Source organism: Poecilia reticulata, chromosome 14, assembly GCF_904066995.2.
Source record: "Poecilia reticulata chromosome 14, P_reticulata-male-v2, whole genome shotgun sequence".
Classification (NCBI taxonomy): domain Eukaryota; kingdom Metazoa; phylum Chordata; class Actinopteri; order Cyprinodontiformes; family Poeciliidae; genus Poecilia; species Poecilia reticulata.
The window spans coordinates 13,655,693-13,675,397 of record NC_088843.1 but is presented as its reverse complement, the minus strand read 5'-3'; the positions used below and the strand labels follow the sequence as shown (position 1 = coordinate 13,675,397).

General features: G+C 38.9%; 1 protein-coding gene across 2 annotated transcripts in view; it reads left to right on the top strand.

Annotated features, from left to right (window-relative positions):
- LOC103475879 (roundabout homolog 2-like) overlaps window positions 1–19,705 on the top strand; it is a 91,438-nt gene that overhangs the window by 21,035 nt on the left and 50,698 nt on the right. The window lies entirely within an intron of this gene.

The window sequence follows — 19,705 nt, the reverse complement described above, 5'->3', positions numbered from 1 at the left end:
AAAAAAGGTGGTCCCCTGGTTAGTGGGTTAGCATGGCCTCATGCTCCAGCGGTTAATGTGCACCAGTCCGTTACTGCAGATGCTGTCCACATGGGGATGGCAACTGAAGAGTGACCAACCTAGCTCAGTGTTGGAAGGACGGATGGCATGTTCCAGAACAGATGTTTCCAGCTTTTTTGTGTTTGTCGTATGAGCTTTAATCTGGTCAGTGAAGGGCATTAGAGTATACCAAAAAGCACAGAGTATACCAAAAAGGCTGTGTGGGGACCCCAGCTGTCAACAGCCTTGAAAAGACCCCCCCTTTTAAATGTCTCCACCAGAAATTCTAAACTCTCTCCCATATTTGAGGCCCTCTCCAGTTAAATCCATTCCCATAAAAGCAGAAAAATCCAAAGCTGCATAGTTTGTAATTGGCTGAGAATTAGGCCACATGGAGTATTGTTAAAACCTGCAGAGATTATGCATTATGCTTAAATCTTTGGAGATTATGCAATGCAGGGATATTATGCTTCCATTTTCTCTGATTGCCTCTTTGTATTATTTTTCCTGCCTGCACCATGCCAAAACATCCCAGTCCTTTCATCCCCCTTCCCTTTTTTTTAATACTGTTCCTCATTCTGTTCTTACTCTCCTCTCAATTCCCATCTGCTGAGCCTCTCCTCTCCCTCTGTTATTTTCTCCTCTTCTCTCTCCTTGCCACCTCCCTCTCCTTCTCCTCCTCAGAGCCCCCTGGCAGTCTCCCCACAAGTGATGTTCTCCTGGCCAGATGATGCATGCATATCTCTTGTGTCTCGCTGACGCTAACACTCGTCGACATTTGCGCAGCATTGTGGGATTCTGCTCTCGGTCATATTTCATGTAATGATGAAAATGATGATGGTGATGAGGATTCAGGGAGTGGTGTTTGTGTGTGTGTGAATATGTGTGATGGTGTGGTGGTGCTTCTATTTTTGCCCTTGTCTTTCCTTCTATGTCAATCATCGCAGTTTGACAAGATGGTAGATAATGGGCTGTCAAAGAAAGTTTAGGACGAGTTTTCTTTTAGCTTAATTACAGTGTATCTCAAAAATAGTGCACGTCCTATTAAAGTGCCATGACCATAATAATTATTTAAAGCTGTTTCTACCTTCAGTAGAACCAATGTTCTCCATATTTTGAAAAGAAAGCCAAAAGCTTTGCTGAAACAACTTTAATGTATTCAAGATTTGATTTGGTTAACACTTAGCATCAATTATAGAGGATCTAGCATCAATTATATAGCATCTAATGCCTCGTTTCCACTTAACCATACAGTACTACTTTAAATGAAATACTGGAAATGCTGTCCTGAAATGCAGTTCAGGACAGCATTTTCACCACCAGTTGGACTCTTGCCAAGTTAAACTCAAACATGTTGTGCCATACTGGTGACAGACTAGTATATCTCAAACTTGTTGCAAGTGTTGATATTTTTCCATCCCCCAATTAATAGATTGTGTTGTGTGACTTTAGTAGCTCCACCCTAACTGCCCTGCATTGTACTACAAATTCCTCCTTTTAATTTTTTTCCTGTCCAATTCCTTAACCATTCTTAAAAGGAAGGATGGGGATGTGGTCGGATATACGAAATCAACTTTTTTGAGCCTCATATCATGTTATACTGTCATTTCTTCATCAAAACATACTCAAGGTATTGCTGTGATTCTTTAAGAAATCCTTAAATCTCCTGTGGCAACCTAAAACGCTTACTCATATAAAGCGCAGGCTATTTACCTAAAGTCCCTAATTGGAGCAGTAGTTTCCAGCTGAGCTTCCAATCCACAGAGGACCCCTCCTCCTTTCCTATCCCACACAGATCCAACAGACTAGCAACAACAGCAATTAGCAAGCAATTAGTGGAACTGTGTTTCTGTTGAGTTTACCATGCACACTACTTCTCAATCTGACGTTCCTGAGAGCGATTCTAAACAGCAACAGAAAGAAACATCGTTGTGATGGTATGCACAAGGAGGACTGCCATGAAAAGGAGAAGCTTCTTAAAGAGACAGAGGCCCACATTTAAAGAGTCAGATATGGCTTTGAAGTCAAATGTCTTTTAAGTTATTTTTGATATATACAACATTTAATAACACTTGAAGATAGCATACTGACTTGATTGTGGTATAATATGGCACTATGTGCCTGGAAAATACATCCCCCCTCCCTTTTAGGTATTACTTTCAGTAAATGTTTCAATCTGCTATAACATTTATCCCTAAAAAGTTATAGTTAGCTGCAGGTTAAAATGGTGTATATATTTAAATATATCCATCTGAACCTGTACATTTTTTGTGTGTATATAAACGCTATGTATGTTAAATTCATCAAGGTAGCTGGCAGTCGCTAGAGTATATCACATGTTTAACGACCAGTGTTGCACGGAGCGAAACAGCTTTGTTTTCGTTATCTGTTTTGAATTTTAAATCACACCCCTTTTCACAGCTCCCTGCTCATGCTGGATGTTTTTTTTTTGTTTGTTTGCTTCATGGACAACAGTGTTTACTTGAACTCGCTGTTCCGATGAAGAGACGGGAAGTGAAAATTGTCCCTAATAGAACAGAATTTTTGCAAGTGCACTAACAAGGGGAAATGTGTTCAAAACGAAAACAAAGTAAGAAAGGAGCAGGCAGGATAAACACACTCAGGGAGTAGAAGTGGGGGTTTGGGGTATCATTATTGGATGAGTCTGGGGCATGGCAGACTTTTGGCCCTCCTGCCGTGTCTCTTCCGTGCACATTATACTTGTGTGTGCGTGCATGGATGTGTGTGTGTGTCTGGCTCTGGTGCACATTTTAGTTGCTTGCCGGTATGCAAAGCTGTGTCAGTGGATATACCATCTATGGAAGAGAGATTTTTTCACAGTCTTCGCTACACCCTAATTAATCTTCTTAAACCTGCTAGGCCTGTCTCCAGCAATCTTACACATCAGAAAAGCCAGCTCTGAATCCCACCAGGATTTTCTCCTTGGAGGCTGTTGGGGGAGAGGGGGGGGGGGAATACTCCAGCCTCACAGCTGACAGCTTTCTGTCAGGATGTGCAGAAAAGCTTACTGAAAAGAGACAAACACTGAATCCATCATTTTCTGAGATGGATTCAGACTGGAGGAAGGCAGAACGAGAGTAAGGATGTGGATTTTTATTGTTTATTTGAGAACTCTCCAAATTAGTTTGGCAGTTTCTGATCTGTTGTCCTCTTACTCATTCTTCATTTAGTAGTTTGGATCTCAAGTTTACAAAATTATGATTAATAAAAATGTAGCTCCCTTCTTTTTAGTTCCTGTTTAATCACACTTTTCTATTGCGAGGAGCTATTGCAAGCAGAAAGTGGAATCCAGCTTACTCGCCTAACTTCTAACTTTATGTAAGTATTCTTAGAAACAACTTCTGAAGGTCTGCACAATAGAGAATCCTCTTTTGAATTTCTAGTCTGCAAGGTTTTGGTTGCACTTAAGCAGATTACTGTGCAACGATTGGTGAATAAGGACTCAGCACCACTGCAAAAATGAAATGTCTAATAGGTTCTTGGTAGTATGATACTGATACCTACTGATTGATATGAGTGTGTGCACTCATGAGGTTGACAAAAAAATTACCTAATTTTATTTTATATAGATTAAACTGCATATAAAACAATACTACAGTAAATGGATTTATGTTGTAGACTCGCTACATCAAAATGTACTATAATTTTTTTTGACTATAATGTGCTGCTTAAAATATCACAAACACACGCTACACTTGCAATTGCCCCATTTTGACAGATTTTATAAAATCAGTTCAATCTAAGTACTTCTTGCGTTCAAAAGATATTTTAGGGTTTTCAACATCAGGTTCTGTTATAATAATTTTTATATGTTTTGTACGTTTTATTTGCATGTTCCCTCCATGCAGTACAAAGACCAATATGGCTAATAGTTTTCATTAGCCACGTTGGTTCATAAAATTACTATCTGATCTAAATTAATCACTGAGGTGATTAGGTGTAATTCATCATCTGAAATACTTAGACTGATCAAACCTGAATACATTTTTTAAAACACAGATAGAGATTAATAAATCTTTGTTTTATTCTGTGCTTTATTCTGTTGTGGTTCTCAACTTCAGCAAACACCAGGGGTTCATCATATTTATAATAACTGAAGATGTCAAGTGTCTTATTTACTTTTGATAGGATGGCAAAGTTTTCACCATTATCTTACTTCAAAATTTCCTGAATTATCCCTTTAATACATAATCGTATTGGCTTCATTTTATATAAGATATCACAGAGCAATGCGAATCAATACAAAATATGTTATAATGTCATGGGTAACTTGGATAATGAATATGACACACGAATACATTAAATATATTGTGAATAACATTTTTTATAATATTGTTTATTTATGAATTTGGTTCTTCATCTCACCACAATTAAACCTTGCATCAAATTACCATTTTAACACTTCTAATTTTGCCCTTGATAGTGGCTAAAAGACAACAGATGAATTTATCACACTGATTAGAGTTTTTGACAGAGTGCTCAAGCTTGATTAAATAATATCAGAACCAGACGTTTAAGTGCTTTCATGTGTTTTGTGAAAAAAAAAAAAGAATCAAATTTGTCAGCCACTTCCAACATATTCCACGAAGGGAGCAGAGAGGTGGTCCTTTTTTCCTTTTTGGTGGTTTTAACAATAATAATTTAGATTTTGATGTATGCCACCTGCTGAGTACAAAATTAATCAGCAGATCCATCAGCACTACATTGGCTGACACAATATGGTATAAATTACATTAGATATCAATGTATTTTGTATTTGATAAAATAGAGTAAATGTTGAGTTTCACTTTCAATGTGACTTAATATGTTCAGGGATTAACTATTATCTGGTTGCCTAACCACAAATCATGAGAAATCACAAAAAACATAAATATATATTTGAACAAACAAAGAGATTTGTTGGTGCAGAAAAATTCATAGAACTTTCATTAAAAGGTTTAAGGAACTCCACAAGATATTATATTATTTTCCCTTTAATATTCATTGAGTTTGCCTCATGGTATCACCATAACCAGTGACAAGTACTAGTCTGATTCTAGTGCAATTGTCTGTGGAAAATGTTTCTCAGCATAGCATCAAATATGAACTTTTTCCCCTGTCTCTCGTGCATAATTTATTGAATTATTTCAGTTTTTCTAAAATATTTACAATATTAGATTTTTATTTCATCTCAGTCGGGCCCCTTGTGATACATTGTCACCAGAAAATATAAAACCTTGTAAATATTTAGCTCCCTTCCTAAAACATATTCACCCACAATCTTTTTCTGACTCAGTGGGACAGAGGAGGGTTATAAATATCTGACATAATTATTTTTGCTTGACTAATCTTGTGTCACTTAAGGATGGGGCTGTTTCAGTTGATTAAACCAAATTAGGTAGTACCATTTAATCTGCTCTCTTAAAGTGTATCAAAAAATAAAGCAGCTTCATTTTAATTTTGTCAATACTGCATATCATTAAAATTTAAGGAGGATCTTTTCATCAGACATGGGTCATTTGTTCCATCTAACATGAGGTCAGAGGTAAAGGAGTATGTGTGGAACTTGTAAAAGGAACAACTAACATGACAATTAGAAGAGAACCATTTTACATTACAATTTTACTTCAAATGATAGCGGATACTTTTTTGCATAATGTTATTTATCTATACACTTTTTCATTCAAATGCAAACTTAATATCCACAAAAACTTTAAATTGTCGGTTGTATGCCTCTTACATGGATGTTGACGCCTCTTGAATTTTTTTCACAGATGATCAAGTTACAACTACAAATTCAGCTACAAATTGTATTTAAGTGGAACTGTACTATGTGATAAATAAACACAAAGTAGCACTTCATTTTGAAGTGGAATGGAAAATATATGTGATTTTATCATTAGAAATCTCAAAAGTGTGGAGTGCATGTGAAATTGAGGCCACCTCAAATTAATGCTTTGTAGAAGCATCTTTGGCTCTATGCAGCTCTATTTCTATATACTGACATGTTTGCCCATTCTTGTTTGTAAGATGTGACAGATTCAGTCTGTTTGAATTGAGAGTGTCTGTAAAAGTCTTGCCACAGATTTTTGGTTGGATTTAGTTAGATTTATCCAAATCATTCCAATGTTGTTCTGGCTGCATATTAGAGGTTGTCATTTGAGTAGATGAACTTTAGCCTCATGTGTTTTATCCCAGGATTACCCTGTATTTACGTCTATCCATTTTCCCATCAGCTTTGACTAAGATCCTCGCGACCTTGCAGAAAAGCATTACCATTGCAGGTTGTGGTGTGACGTGTGGAAAAGTTTAAGGAAAACATTAGGATGTTTTCACACCTGATGGACCCACTGAAACCTCTGAAAAAGACACGAGCACAACTTCCTTCTTCACAAAATGTAAACAAAACTGGAGTGCCGTCATATTGTAGTGTTTGTAGGATTTCTCTTTTGTCTGTGTTAAAAGACCGTGAGCCATTTCTCATGCTAGAGCTAGACACACGTGTTTGTTTTGATTGTATCAACCCACTTATTTACCTGAAAATGAATTATCAAGGATTGTAGGCTAAAATCAATGAAAAAGCAAAACCGGAATGACGAACATGTACCCCACTCAAAAGTCAGCTGCAGTTGTGTCACCCGCCACCCTGTCTCTGAACAAAAGCATCTCTGAAAAACGAATGAATGAATTATCCTTGATTTCCAAAGCAGCAGTTGGCAGATTTCTGGTCCACCTTTTTTTTTTTTTTTTCCTCCGTCAAACAGTCACAGCATTCCATTTGCATTGACAGTCTCAATCAGCGGATTGACTTTTCTGAGCTCACATGCAATTATGCACATTCATCCTCACCCTGTGTGACAAATACACCAACAGTTATGATGAACTGACAAGCAATCAGTTAAATGATGTTTTAATTGGAATTTCAGCAAATACTTTCATAAAACAATTCTGGAACCGTTGTACTTCTTCTGTGTGCTCAATTAATCCCTGATTGGCACTAATTGCTTGCTCAAAGTTTATCTCAAATAATGGTGGATATAAAGTAATCTGAGCATGCTTAGCTGTGTCTTCTTCACTCCTTAATGCCACTTTCCTGCCAAACAAACCAAATATTTAATGACAGAGTCCCTAATTGCTTCCTTTCCATCTTCCTCCTCTCCCTGCTTCTGATTAACAAGGACAGACAGGTGCAGACTGTGCTGAAGAGCGACCGCATTATAGATTTACATTCACACGCAATGGATTATACAGTGACACCTCTATAGCCTTTCTCAATCAGTAAATCACTATGCGCCAGTCCAGTAGTCACGCTCGGTGTTTTCCAGCCATTAGAACACTCTGGTCTGGCTTCACCCAGGCTATTAGAAGCTGTTAAACAGGCTGCAAAAAAAAAAATTCTGTGAGCTAATGATGAGAATGCATCTGTGGAATCTGAACTCCACGGTGCCACATTTAGAAGCACTTAATTAATCTTAATGCATTCTGAAATAAGCCAGCCAAACAAATATCTTATCCATAAATTACTTTTCTCTGTTCTGGACCACGTACTGCTACAAAGCACGCCCAAGGGAAGCTTTAACTCTCACAAATTAATGTGTGTGTGTGTGTGTGTGTGGGTGTGTGTGTGTGTGTGTGTGTGTGTGTGTGTGTGTGTGTGTGTGTGTGTGTGTGTGTGTGTGTGTGTGTGTGGCATGTGCCTGCAAGCAGAGATCTAGTGAAACACACATCCTCTCCTCAAGAATGGATTTGTGTTTACCACCTAATCAGCTCTTTCAATCAAATGAATTCCTGTTTTGCTTCTTTTTTTTTTTTTGATCATTGTTATCCTGCTGTTGAATTTTACTTCCACCGAAATTCCTGCTTTCTTGTCGCATGAGGGAGCAGAAAGAGCTGGAGACCAATTCCAAGGGCTGTCATTCTTATTTTGTGCTGAATATGAGCGGACTTGTTTTTTTTTTCTTTTTTCATTCGTTTGTTTGCTTGCATATGTCAGAGTGCGTGTTTATGTGTGCGTGTGTTCAATGCCCGCTACCATGTTCTTATCACCTTCTCACACACCTGCCTCCCTTGAAGGCTAAGCTTCCTCACTCTCGTGCATCCTCATCAAAGCCAGATCCAGCCACAGTTGTCGCTTCCTTCCCTCCTTCCGTCCTTCTTCCTGCATGCCTCCCCAAATCCACCCCCACCACCCTCTCCACCCTTCATCCCCCACCCCTCTCCATCTAGCTAGTTTGGCTCCTGTTCAACAGACACCACTACCCTTGTATCTGCTGTCGGGGCAGTCAGACCTTTCGGGTATATTGCTGTCCCTGAGAGGAAGATTCATGCAGTTTGGGGCCAATGTGTGTAGCCTGTAAAGGTGCCACAAGGCTTGGAAGACCTACTAGGGATTAGGAAGGATGATGACTGCTAAAAGGGCAAAACCCCAAGTTGCTGGCACTGATGGGAATGCTTTTATGATTTTTTTTTTTTAGCAAGCCCGTGTGCAAATCAGATATTTTGACTAAGAAAAAAAAAATAATAATGAAATCATATAATTGAGCCCATCATGAAGTAAATGTATCTATGTGGGTGGAAAAAAAATATTTGTTTTTTTGAACTTTGCCTTCCAGTTTTTAAGTTGTAAACAACAGTAAAGCTAATTTCATTCACTGTGGTGTTTGAGAGCAATGGATCAACACAGAACGTGAAGAAGTACAGCCAGAGATCGGAATCTGCTCATTTTTCCTTGATCTGCTTGGTTGATCAAATTGTTTTTGCTTTGAGGTGGATCATTTAACAACATGTACTCTGATGCACTGCACTTGAGTTTCAGAAAATTATGATAAATATTTGAAACTTATGCTTTGATCCAAAATTGGGAATCATCTTGCAATTTCTTAATTTTCTTTTGAATTCTAAACTACTTCTTCTCAGAATCTGCTCGTTTCTGAGCTCCTCTGTATGACTAGCTAACTATTTTATTTTATTTTATTTTTTTTGTGTCGTGTTCCTGTGTTGGTGAAGACCACATCACTACGACAAACAATTTATGCCAAGTAGGGTTTGATTACTGGAAGGTAATGCAGGTGAATAAGTAAGAGGATAAAACACAGCTAAAGGAGAGCATTAAGCTGAGAGACACTGAAGGAAGGTACAAAGGGAACAATAGAGCTGAAAATACTAAAATGAGAATACTGTGAAACCCTGAGATTTGTGGACGTTAGGAACCAATAGCTGAAATCAGAAAATACTTGAGACCCCCTCTGGGAAAGTGTATATATATTCCACAAGAATACATATATATATATATATATATATATATATATATATATATATATATATATATAAAATGTGTACCCCCTTTTTTGCCTCATCTTCCAATTGCGTTTAGTTAGTCAACACTTTATAGCAGTCATAATTGTGTTCATTCTTAATTAACTCTGCCAAGTGAGGGAATCGCTTTGGATTTCTAATTAACTGATGTCGAGTACATGAGGAAGTAGAATGAGAAACTACATTTTTTTCTCTCCCCTCAGGCTGAGATTTTAGGAACAATTTTTGTAATGTCTCATAAAGCGTCAAGCGCAGGGTTTTTGTAGTCCCTTCCCATCCTGCCTCTGATTGGATTGATAGTTTAATGGTGTGACTTTCATTGGATTACCACTTCTTTTTTATTAGAGCATTTCCATCTCTCCCACCCCTCAACTTATGGGAGGAACAATTTTCAAGTCGCTCCACAACAACGCAAAAACTTTTCCATGCACGTAATGGTAGCAGTCTTACATCTAGTCAGTACAACATCTGTATGTGGGCTGTGCATCCACCCTCTCCCTCCTCCCACACATACACGTCTGTGCTGTCTGCTCTTTCCTCCCTAGAGAGCGGCAACATTAATAACTGTAAGTGGATAATGCTCTAGCTTGAATTCCGATCAAGGTTTAATAAGAGCATGATGCAGTTGGCCACTGGCAGCAGGAGGCACTTTGCGTGTGTGTGTGTGTGTGTGTGTGTGTGTGTGTGTGTGTGTGTGTGTGTGTGTGTGTGTGTGTGTGTCTGGGGGTTTAACAGATATGTTTTGTGATTTCACAAAAGGTTTAAGTGTATTACTGCCTGTGGGTCCAAGGGCTTCAGTGGTCATCCTATGACCTTTTGCCTCACTGTGATACAAATGTAGGTAAATAAACAGCTAAATGCCACATGGCTTAAATACACTCAGGGTCACACTGTGGTCAATAATAATTTACAAGCAATTTCATGGAAGAGGTATTCTTGTAATAAGGGGTAGCAATGGATTTGTGCAGCTTCTGGACCTTATGGATGTGCTCATGAGTCCTATGTATTTTGTTCCTCCCTAGAGCAACAAAAAGTATTCACACCCCTTGAGCTTTTCTGAATCATGATCACATTACAACAATGCAAAGTCATTATTTCTGTTTTTTGGATATTTTTAGATATACACTAAGTAAAATCAGTTCAGAAATTTGAAGAGGAAGGAAAATCATTTTTAAACATTTAAATAATAGTAATTTGCAGCAAGTTCTTTCATCAGGGGTTATAAGAAGATGGATGGAGCTGAAAAAGAACAATTCTGAAAAGAAGAAAAAACAAAACACTGAATGACCTGAAACTATTTGACATTCTTGAGCCAATCTGACTGAGTTCAGGCTATTTTCCATAGAGGAATGGACATAAATTCCAGCTTTAAATGTGCAAAGCTGGTATGGACATGTCTCAGTAGACTTGCTGTTGTAACTTAATTATTTAAGTTAATTATTCAATCAATTTAGATGCAACTATCTGCTGAAGTATACTGCAGTTTGGTGGAAAGAAATGAGCAGATATAGGGTACTACCAACAGACAGTTATTTGACAGAAGCAGGCCTTTTAGGCACTGTTAAAGTAAATCAGACGAGTTAAAATGTACTGTAGTGTCACACATAGACACTTAAGATTATTAATGTCGCTGTATCCTGTAATATAATAGGAAGCCGAGGGATACAAATGGAGAAATATTCATGTTGCGATGATGTGTGTTTTGCTGAGTCGGAGTCAGAGCCATTAAATATACTGTTCGTTCATTGCTATTAGCTGCAAATGCTCAGAGGAAAAAAAATAAAATAAAAAATCTGACTTTGACATCTAATCCTCTTACTCGAAAGAGGACTAATGCACTCGGAGTCTATGCAGCAAGTGCATCTGACAAACAAATCCATTTTTATGTGTATACGTTGATATCAATGAGAGTCCTATCAATGAGAATCTCTTTGGACTTGTTCCTGTCTCCTCCCTCCCTCCGCTCAACCAGATGGCCTCCCTGCTAACGGAGCACTGACACCAGATGTGCAGCTCCCGTGTCGATTCGGAAACCAGCTGGGCTGAGTGTGCCAGTGGTTCTGTTAATGAAAATGGCTAGACCTGGTGTGTGAGAGCGTGTGTGTGCGTGCGCGCGTGCGCTTGTTGTTTACTGTGGTTCAGTGGCATGTGACAGTTTGGAAACTCTCTGTGGGTGGAGGGGGGAGATTTTTTCAAAGCGAGCCACAGCCAGTTGCGCCGCAGCTCAAGTCAGCCATGTAGTGCTCAACAGCACACCCACCAAGTTTGGAAAAATACAGCCACCTCTTCCCAGCAAAGCCCCTCTCTGCATCCCGCTGTATCAGATTCTGTTTTTATTTTCGTTTCTCTCTGTCTTTTACAGCCACCATATTCCTTTATGCATCAGCACAGACTCTTTCCTAACCTATTTAGCTGCAAGGGGATCACCGGGCTTATTACTAATTCATGCTCACTGCCTAAACAAAGGAGTAAGAGTACACACTATCTCTGGTAGAATTTGTCTGGCTGTGACTGCTTGCAATATAATATGTTCATTTACATGAATTATTGCTCTAATTCCGATTGCTCGCAGATACGATTGTGGAACCAAGGTAGCACCGTAATGAACATTTAATTCTGATAAAACCTCGAACCCCGGCTAATGAAGTTGTTACTACATGCCACGCTCCGTCATTTATAAATTTGCTCAGAAACGATTCATTACTACACATCATTCCACTGATCAATTAAATGATAAGGACACAAAGGCACACTGTTTGCTTGGAAATAACTCGGACAGCTTCCGCAGTATGACAAATCAGCTAATTGAAAATATTGTAGTGGGAATAAGTATTACTTCTTTTAAAAAAGGTAACCCTCCCAACTCTCCTACCCCCCCAAAAAAGAGGAATGGAAGTCCTGCTGCGATTGCCTTGTTATCAGAGGTGACTATGCTTTGCGGGCGATCTCCCAGGATAGGAGGTTTCGTGGTTGGGGGGCTTAGGGGGGAATTATTAATACCAAATAGCTGAAGAGGTGGATGAGATTCCTCCAGCTCTTGAATGCTCTGACAGATGATACTTGCACCTACAGGATAAATTATAGGCTTTAAGTTTTTTTCTAAGGGGATGTGAATTTCGCTCACCTTTCTGACTGTCATATTTTTAGCATTTGTTGAGCCAGAAGAGCTGCACGAGAGAAACATAAAAAAGAAGACTCCTTGAGGATTCATCCCATTAAGCCAGCACAGCCTGAGATGTGACTTCAGGTATTGAAGATCGTGTAAGAACCTATTTGCTTGCACCCCAACTTTTCCAAAAATAAGACCCAGTGGATGGATATTAATAAAATCAATTTTATTTTCCAAAAGGTACGTTAGGTTTAAATTTTTTACAGGATATACAAAGCCTTCCACATTTATTGGCAAGAAAATGCCAGCCTATAATTTGATAGGAAAAGTCAAAAAATTAGCTTGGACTTTTTTTTTTTCTTTTTTTTTAATGACCATTGCAATAAAAAAAAGCAAAAAATAAATATTACAGAATTTATGTGTACTTTATCTTTATCATTTTTTAAAAATTAGTTATCCACAACTTTGGGTTTCTTGACCACTTTTCAAAACGAGTAGGACAACAGAAAATATAATTTAAATAACTCAGTTTTCGCAGATTTTAGCTTTTTTAAATAAGTCAAACTGAAAATTGTCAGAAGGGTAACTATAGAATTGTGCATGTTTTGAACCTTTTGTAGTTACAAAGTTGTTTATGCGTGACAAATTGTATGCATACTCTGTCTATGTGAATAACTTGGCAGGAAACGGTGTTCACATCCAACTGTTTTGGATGTGACACAAAGCTGATGAGGTTAAGATGAGTAGTGTATAACTCTACCAGGTGTACGGTGGCTGACCTGGTGGAGAAGAAGCAACTAACTCAACAAACTTACTATTAATCACTTGATTTGTGGGAAATGAAGGAATTCGTCACATGGAATGTATACAATCGGTAAGCGCAGACAGTATGCCTATACTCAAGTATAATCTTGTATAATGTGAAAGGATAAAGTGATCCATAATGGGAGGTTCTTGGTTGTGTATTTATTACGGAACTTCAATCTAATAGGAAATCTTATGTTGTCTTTGGAATTCCCTCTTCAGAAAACCTTTGGAGTAGTCGGCTTCAGGCTCAACCCAGGTCTTATTACACACGTCTTGACGGTATTTCATTGGAAAAACATAAAGTGGACCAAGAAAACAACTCAGACTATAAGTCATTTCACCCACAAAAGTTTGGACTCTTCATAGAATGCACAAAAACCTCTGAGATATCAGTCTCCTTAGCACACTTTAAGTTAAACATGTATTCCTTTATCAGATCTAGCTACACAATGTCAAATTAAAAAAAAAAGCCATTTGCTTTCACATCACACAGTGTGATTTGTGATACCTAATTATTACCATTGAAACAAGTAACATTTGTCATACAGAGAACCCGATTGCAGCATATTATATGTTACGCTGAGGTACAGAAAATGAAAATCAAAGCCAGGTATACTCTGGGCTGTAAGCGAAGCAATAATTTGCTGAGGGACTGGATGCTCCAGTGGGTGTGTTGTTTTGTGGTGTCCCATCAATTACATTCCCTGAGAGAAAACACCCGACTGTTTTCTGTTTTTTTACCAAAGCCAGGGGTTAATGAGGCTTTTCACAGAAGTCTCTGCCACCAAGTAATTGGAGCAACTTAACAATCATAAGTGCGGCCTTTGGAGCTGTTGGGAGCACAGACTGAATACAACTTTATTAACTAGAGGAAAGCCATCTTGTATTGATTGACCTCCTTTTCATTCGTTCCTTTTCTCTTTTTTTTTATTTTTGACATCTACTCCACACCTGGTCCGCGTGCTCCGGCTTGAAAGAAAACATTGAAGACGATCACAGAAGGACATCGTAATTAGAGGAGAAAATTCACAGCAGGGCATCGTAATTAGAAGAGAACATTTTCTCACGTTCTAGTCCGTTTCAAAGCACCTGGAAGCTTACCTTGAGGGGGAGAAGAAAATCTCTCATTGGTTTGGGCATTTGTAGAGTTATTTTTCGCTGTTTGAATTTGAATGTATTTAGCCTAAGAATAAGAATTATTCTATTATTGCAGTCAATTTTGGTGCCTTCATTTTGGTACAGTAGTTCGTGAAAATTCATTCTGTATTCCAGTTTTATGTGGATAAAAACAATGGCCAGGCTGTCAACAGAGTAGCCTGTTTACATGCTGTGGGGGTTGTTGTTTGATTTTTTTTTTTTTCCTCCTTTCCAGAGGAGACAGGATTGTCAGTTTCCTTACGCCTCGTAGCAAGAGAATATGGCTTGGCATCTATGTCCATGCTTCCATCTGTCAGTCATTCATTTCATTTCTTACACTCACGACCTTTCTGCTTTTTGATACGTGACACAGTTGCCGTCTCGTCTATTCCTCTCCCCTTTTTTCATCTGACCGCAGACGATCGGGCTTGGCACACGACGCTGTATGCAGATCAGACGGAGGAGTCGGTGCAGACTGGCTCCAGCATGTCAGCGGCAGAGAAGTGCAGCACTTCATAGTGCAGCATCAGCCTCTCACAGCAGTCATTTTCACTGTGATTTAAGGGCTTATTACACAGCCTGAAGGAAGAGTCCCATCACTCTGCGGTGCCCCATAAATCATCAGAGGGGAGCACTCCGGGATGAATGATCGCTTGTCCATTAGAGGTCTGACTGACAGATTACGAAACCATCAACAAACATGATTTGATGAAATCAGATAAAACATTGGGAAGAGAAAAAAATCAAATGGATGTGATCCGTCTTTATATTTCGAACATCTGAGCTAACAGTACCCATTCCCCTCATATGTAGCATGTGTTTACTGGCGGGGTGCTTCGCTGCATCTGTCAGCCTTGAAAGAATTTTCTCAGTTGTTAATAGAGATCAGCAGGAAAGCTTGCCTTTTATTTGTTGTCACTTAAAAATGTATAAGCGCAAATAAAATTGCTTATTGTGTTTAAAATTGCACTTGCTTAAACTGTTTTTTTGTCTTACAACATAATTACTCTGACTTACTGACAGTACGCAATGGGGAAATCAGATGTAAAATCACATTCGAAATGTTTGCTTATTCACTGGTTTTCAAGAAAACATTTAGGGTTTAGTTAAAAGAATGCCTCTGAACAGATTATTATCAATTTGTGCAATTCTCCCAGCTGCTATGAGGCACATAGAATCACACTCTATTCTATTTGATTTTCTGCAACTAAATGAAAAATTTGAAGGTTAAGTATTGTATGGAACTTTATCACGATTTCTAGTTCAACCTCAGCATAAATCATATAATCAATATTACCTATCACGGAAAAGGCAAAACCATAAAAATACTAAGTTCTGCAATGCCACAATCTCTCTTCTTTGGCAGATTGTCAACATGCTTTAATCCTTTGCCATCTAATAATATCTACCTTGATTTATTAGTTAGTACCAACCATTATTTTATTTCAGTCTCGTTTAAAAAAACAATGCAAAAATGTTGGTATTTGTGTCATCTCCCCCCCACCTCCATTATTTCTGGAATATAAAGGAATTTTAGTGTTTTTATGTGAAGTTGCAGTAGAGCCAGTAATATTTAGTCAAAATGCTGCTGATGTTTGACTAAAACTGCGCGGTTGGAAGCTGCGCTCCACGACTCACAGATTCACAGCTTATCATGTCTGAAAGTGAGCGTCCGTCTGCTGCCTTTAGCCCAGTTGGCAGCCTGGTGGCTGTTGCTCATCTGTCCCCAAGCCAATGTGAGCACATCACCGATCTGGACCAGGATTAAAGGACCTAATACTAACAGCTGTGCTGAGATTAGCCATGTCAGTATTTACAGTTATTTTGTCAAGCAGCGCAACCACACACCCTGCTCAAATAATGAACAGCAATGTTTGAATATCCGCGTGTGTTCGAATTAAGACCTTTCCGTTAGACTGATTTTGAAAAGCACTGTGTACATTTGATGATGGGGAGAACGTTGGTGGATAGGCACTTGGGACTGATTTGGAAGTGCGTGGCGAACGGGACTTATATAGTGTTAGTGGATAAACAGAGCTGGCAGAATGCTTGGAAGCAGCCGCCTCCTTTGTTTCAACAGAATGTAAATTATAAATACAGAGGGGGAAAAAAACTGAAGATTGACAAAGGAATATTGAGAGAAGCTAACTTGAAACATACATTTTGTCTAGATAGTTAGTTTGTTTTTAACTAGAGGTACTATGTCAGACCTGGAGAATAGAAAATGTTTTTTCTCTTGTTAGATTATTATCTATGACTGTGATGGAAGGAAAGGAAATGGATCTTGGAAATGTTTCTGAGGCAGCAGGTCTGTAAGTATTAGCTGCTCTCTTCCAATGGATCCCTGTGTACATAGAGGATACATCCTGGTTGGCCTTAAGCATACAAGAGGGTAGGCATAGATGTGATTAACATAGATTTGGGGTGAATAATCTCCTAAACTGCTCATTGGATCATTGATGTTGGAGGCTGGGGGCGGCATAAAGTAGGAGCTTATTGCGAAGCAAATTACAAACCACCTTTAATTTCCTTATACTTTCCTACTAAGATGCCAGACTTTCTTTTAATCTTTTAAAGTGGTTTGAATCAATAGTTTTTAGGGATTTGTAGAGGTCTCTGAGAGGTTTATTCAGACTTTGGGACACTTCTTCACTAGCTCTCTGTCGTGCCTTTGGTGCCGTGAGTGCTAAGCAAATGGAAAACTAATAAACAGAAGACAAAAGAAAGACTGTTAGGTGTAAAAATAAAAATAAAAAATCTCATCAGTATCTGAAGCATGTTGTTTGTCCATAACAGGAAACAGCTTGTGTTGCAGTGGCAGGCTAACTTCATTTTGATGGCGACAGATGATGATTAAGTAGCATCTTTCAGTACCCATCTAGTTAACTATGAACTCACAAAGATGAAGAAGAATTTAGTGTGGAAAAAATACTACTACCACTAACGGTCACCGAGACTTTTGCCCTTAACATTAAAAACTTTAATGACAGGTAGTGTAGCTGCTCTCTTCCTTAATTACTGGGGACCTCTGAACTCTTACCAGGTCACAAGACACAGACAATAGACCAACAACAGGCATCAGAAGCTCCCATTACCAATTTAAAAAAACAAAACATTTTCAACAGGCTTCAGTCAATACCTGGGATCAGATTAGGACATCTGTACTATTGGTAGCTTTTGTGAAATTAAAAGACTTTTCTCAATTTGAGACCCCCACTTTACCGTTAATATGTGTCTTTACACTGTTAAAGTAAGATAGAGCATCTCATTTCCCTGAAATGTGAGTTCTTAGTTGGGTGTCATGAGGGACTAGCATATGTGCCACGCATCCCCCTGTTGTCAGGTCACATGAAGCTACTATATGAATCCCATATTTGATCTCTGTACTTCATTTGCCCGTTCAAAGTTCTTCAGCCAACCATCAAAATCAAAGCAAAAATACTTCCTGTGTATTATCAGTTAACGTGCTAACACGACATTACCATATTAATTAATTTATTTTTGTGCCGAATGCCAACAGTTGCTTCGTAGCTCCAGGTATTCATTCAAATACATTTGCAGATATTTATATGCTGTCCAAACAAGTACATATTGAGGCCCATCTGTATGCGTCCGTGCACAGAGGGATAAAGCCAGGATGCCGCGGTAAACACAGCTCGGCAACCATCTCCAGTGGCCATGATGGGTTGTGTTTGATCCTGTTAGATTGTGCAGATGTACAGATTATCCCTGGCGGTTTTCACCGTCTCTTGCATCCACGTAGGCAGAATCAAAGCAGAAGAAGATATAGAACATGTCAAAAATTCCTGACAGCGTCCTGACGGCGTCTTTCAAAGAGAAGTGTATAAAAATACCAGCTTTGTCTATGAATCATTTACAGAACTGCGAGGGAACACTATTAGATATGATTTTGATGTTTTCCATGACTGTGAAAACACAGCGACAGCCCCTGCTTTCAGTCAGAAAAGAAGAGAGCCTGCAAGAAAGCTCTTTCCCTTGGTGACCGCTGCTTTAGTGAAGCAAGGCGGATAAAATGCTGGATTCTGATCCCTGACTCATTTTCCAGCTCATGTTGTACATCTCGACAATATTGCTGTAAGGGTCTACGATATCCACGGACTGAGAGAAAATAATGTTATCGACCTTTTTTATATTTTGCTTTCATCTGCCCCCCCACCCCCTCTCGTTTACTCCTCAAATAACTGCATGAGCAGCATCTCGGTTTATGAACACAGGGCATCGGTGCCTCCCAGGCACATCATTTTAAAGATTTCTTTAATAGCCGTGAAAACCGGAAGAAAATAAATAAAGCTAGGATAATAGAACAGAAGAAAATAACGGGAAGAGAAATTAACCTACCTTCAATCTTTGAGCAAATCTTACGTTAATGGTAACTCAAATAAACACATCTGGATTTTCCAGCGTATATAATGATGACACTGAGGCTGAGAGTCAAGAGGAAAAAAAAATTGCATAGGTGAGTGTGGGAGATGCAGCAGTGTGTTCTTGGGAAGAGATGGATGCAGACAGTGGTTATTAATTATTGATGTGCAGATGTGGTCTGAGGGAATGCTGTTACAGTAACTAGAGGCAAGGCGAGTCAAAGGCACAGCAACGATGTGGAGAAACCAAAGGAGGGCAGATCCAGTCCATGCCATCCACAACTTCAATTTACATTACACGACAGGAGAATGGAGGTTAATTAAACATGACAATGGTGGAGTGTTTAACTCTTCATAGTGGCTGACTGGCTTCTAACTCAAAGGCCAAAGCATGCATAACTAATGCGGTATGAACATACAGAAAAGTGTGAATTCATGTGCACACTTGCCATGAAGGGAGATTTTATGAATAAAACTGAGTAAACCACATATTTTTAATCCTTTGTTCGGCGTCGCTAGCAAATAGGGGGGGAACATGAACTCCTGCTCATGTGAGCTCAAATCTCAGCAGAAAGTAAAACTGCATCTAAAAACTCTGCAAAAATTTCGTGTTGCCACAGGCAAGCTCACATTTGGACATGCTTCTATTTCCAACCTTCACATTAACTCTAATTGGATTTGACACTAATGATGCCAAAAAGCAAAGCAAAGCAGAGCTAGGTTTGCAAGCTGTCCGCTTATACTTTGGGAGACTGCTGATTTTGGCTACCCTTGACTGCCGGGTCTTCCGCTGCTTTTTACATTTGTGTCAGTTGTCAAAATGGCAATGAACTGAGACTAAAACTGGTTCACATGCAATCTGAATCATTAGGAAACATGCCGGATAAGACAAGTGAAACTTTGACCTCTCAGCCTG